This window comes from Gastrolobium bilobum, unplaced genomic scaffold (assembly GCF_033153095.1).
Source record: "Gastrolobium bilobum isolate Gb01-03AN ecotype WA unplaced genomic scaffold, APGP_CSIRO_Gbil_v1 utg34743, whole genome shotgun sequence".
NCBI lineage: Eukaryota > Viridiplantae > Streptophyta > Magnoliopsida > Fabales > Fabaceae > Gastrolobium > Gastrolobium bilobum.
Genome location: NW_026897180.1, coordinates 127,902 through 131,832, shown reverse-complemented (window position 1 = coordinate 131,832; position 3,931 = coordinate 127,902).

Genomic DNA, 3,931 nt, shown 5'->3' with positions numbered 1-3,931 from the left:
CTAGTTTTGATGATGATAATAAATAAGGAAAGCATACAACTATCTCTTTAGTTTTTTAATTATTGTTGATAAGGATTATAAAAAATCAACAAAATTGTCAATCGAATCGTGTGAATATTGAAGCAAGATAGCACTTTCGATTTGATATAATAAGTGGATCATGTAAATCTTGACTATGCTTAGCTATATTTATCGGCTTTTTTTTTATTATTATAGTTTTTTTTTAATAATTAATTATCAAATTGACCTTATTTATAAATTATTTTAAAAATTTAACTTCTTCAAAAAAATATAACATCAATCTGCCCATGTTTGACCATTGACCATGAAGCTTATCCGGATACACCCCTACCTACCCAGGTATATTTTGAAATTTTTTACCTACCCGGATATATTTCTTGAATCTGAAAAAATATTTGAATTATTTACCCAGGTACATAGGGGTGTACCCGGGTAAATAACAAAATCTCAGAACTTCGTTGCTCAATCCATATAAGTTCGCTATGAGAACACCTTTAGAATTGTTTTGACATGTAGACGGTTGCTTTTACTGAAGTTGTGCTTAATTTTCCTTTTTGTGCAGGTACTCTATCACAAAGGCATTTTGCATTGCATTTGTGATGACTTTCTTTAGTGCGTTTGATGTTCCAGTGTTCTGGCCAATACTTCTCTTCTACTGGGTAGTACTATTCACGCTTACTACGAGGATACAGATATCACACATGATCAAATACAAATATGTACCATTCATGACTAGCTTTTGTTATTTACCCAGGTACATCCCTATGTACCCGGGTAAATAATTCAAACATTTTTTCAGATTCAAGAAATATACACGGGTAGGAAGGAGTGTATTTATCTTAACGAGGGTTTAGTACAGGAAAAAATTTTATTTGTCCGAAAATCTCGATTTTTAAAAATATGATTTTTGCATTCAGTTTATGATAATATCCAAAAATTAAAAATTTAGAAAAATTCAGTTTGTCGGGAATCTCGAAGAATCCCGCATACCAAACACCCCCTAGGGTTTTAAAAATTAAGGAAACAGGTTAGAAATTTTTTTAATTAATCTAATTTTTTTTAAAGTACTGTTTTTATCTTGGGTTGGTGTTTGTTATTTTAAATGACATGAGTTATGTCATTTTAGGAGAGAGATAGACATAGAAAGATGGAAATCAAGGGAGAGAGAAAGTGAGTGGTTTTTTTTAATTTAAAATTTAAATAATTTTTTTCTATGTCTGTCTCTCTCTTATAAGGAAAGAGTGTTATATCATTTAAAATCAACGTAAGACAACCTACAACAACCATGTACGAATCATCAGTACACTCCAATTCTATCCGAATACGAAAAATGTCAAAAACCTCCCCCACACCCTTGTAGGTTCGGCCAACGTAGTGTAATTTTGATATTTATTTTTCTAAATTTTCTTTCTCATTTTCTTAGGCATCACTAGGTTGCCAAAAGGCCATATCAAGTGCCACTTTTTATTTTACGTCATTTAAACATCGTTTTGCTTAATATTTCGCTCTAGGATCCTTTATGACTCTCAACACCATCAATTATTTTTCATTGATTCACCAATCTTCCAACCATCACACAACCCATCTAATTACCATTCAACACATGATACATCATCCAAGCAATGTCAACAACATCAAATCCCTAAATTTTCCTAAATGGCCGAATTGTAACATAGGCAATTCCAAAGGATCTTCACTCAATTTTAACCACTCCCCACCTCAATCAATACCATTATATCAACATACAACAACTCACTAATCCAATCCTAACACATTTTCAAAACTCAAAGTCATGACAACCTCACAAATTTCTAAGTTAAAAATTCACATTTTTCATCCATAATTTTTATTGCATTTATGGCTACTACACATCATTCTAAGACACATTCATGTACAAACATTTTCCAATTGAGATCTCTAAACACATCAATCAACCAAGCCCTCTTTAGGGTTCATAAATTCAATCACAAGATTAAACCATAGGAATACAAGGAAACTTACTCAAAAGCTTGGCACAAGGCTCCTTCAAGCTATCCTAAACCATTGGAGCTCCAAACAACTCCATGAACAGCGATTGAAAAGTATTTTGGAAGGGTATATCCAGAAATATGTCGAGGGATATGCATATACGGATATGCATATTGTAAGAACCTGCATCGTTAATTAAGGAAGTTAATTAATTAATTATGTGAAATTAGGAAATAATTCCATAATTGACCCTAATAATTATTATGAGGCTCTAATAATTATAGTAAGTGAGTAATAATGTTGAAAGTCGCTTTTCTGACAAAAAGTACAGATACCGGTTATGCTAGTCGAAAAAAATGCATACAGATAAAGTATCCCGAAAAATTATAATAAGTGCATCAAAATTCCTAGAATAATATATAGGACTTGTAAAACAAGTTTGAAGTCAAAATAATGAGATTTGATGCCAGAACTAATACTGTCAGTGTTAAAACGCGTACCAAAAAAGTGTTGCGAAAAATTAATATAAAAATATGAAAAATCTTAGAAAAATGGCTAGGTTCAGAATATGAAGTTTGAGATTAAAATGATAAGCGTAACTATTTTTGCTAAAATATAAAGAGTCCACCAACGACTCATCATACGGGCTTCTTGCTCGCCGCTCGTATGCCACTGCTACCTCCTGAAATAAAGCCCCCAAGACGAGGTGAGATATACGAATATATCTCACTAACCCAGATGTTCTGGAGAAAACTTCGCTCAATGGCTCACTTCGATGCATATAAATAATATACAATAACATCTTGAAAAACGGGATATAGCAAGGGATTTAGAGAAACTAGGGGAATATAGGGATACAAAATACGACGAAGCTGGAATGGTAGCTACCAATACCACGCAACGTCCTGCCTAATGGCTCGGCATATAAGCCTACAAGTCTCATCCAAGGCGTGTTCAAAGAACATCCAACCAAGGTACCCCTCCCATCCACATACACCCGAGACTTCCTAGTGTGCTCCTATCCGGATCACACACCACGACTCTAGGTGAACTGGAACTCCCTCTCGGAGACCGATCCAGTGGAAGTCCGAAACGCCCGAAGGAAAAACTGTTTACTGGCCAGAGACTCGGTACCTACGTACCAACATACACATTACATGCATGATCATGTTATTCTACACTACTCATATACATTTCCTACCATCACCCTCAACGGGTATGGTGGAACACACAAGGGGATCAAGCCCCAGTACCAAGAGGTTACCTTAATAAGCCTCTCCACTTAGCTTCAAAGCAGTATATTTTCCAAGCTCGTTACTCAACAGAAATGCCTACACAGAGGACATTCCCAATTACTTAAAACTCATACGAATACATGCAAGTTATTAGTTATACAAGCATGATTCTAATCACTTATCTCAATCCCACTTGGTCCAAGTCCAAGGGAAATCCACCGACTCACGGTTCGGGGTTCAAATCAACGTACGACAACCTATAACAACCATGTACGAATCATCAGTACACGACAATTCTATCAGAATACGAAAAATGTCAAAAACCTCCCCTACACCCTTGTAGGTTCGGCCAAGGTAGTGTAATTTTGATATTTATTTTTCAAAATTTTCTTTCTCATTTTCTTAGGCATCACTAGGTTTCCAAAAGGCCATATCAAGTGCCACTTTTTATTTTACGTCATTTAAACATCGTTTTGCCTAATATTTCGCTTTAGGATCCTTTATGACACTCAACACCATCAATTATTTTTCATTGATTCACCAACCTTCCAACCATCACACAACCCATCTAATTACCATTCAACACATGATACATCATCGAAGCAATGTCAACAACATCAAATCCCTAAATTTCCCTAAATGGCCGAATTGCAACATAGGCAATTCCAAAGGATTTTCACTCAATTTTAACCACTCCACACCTCATT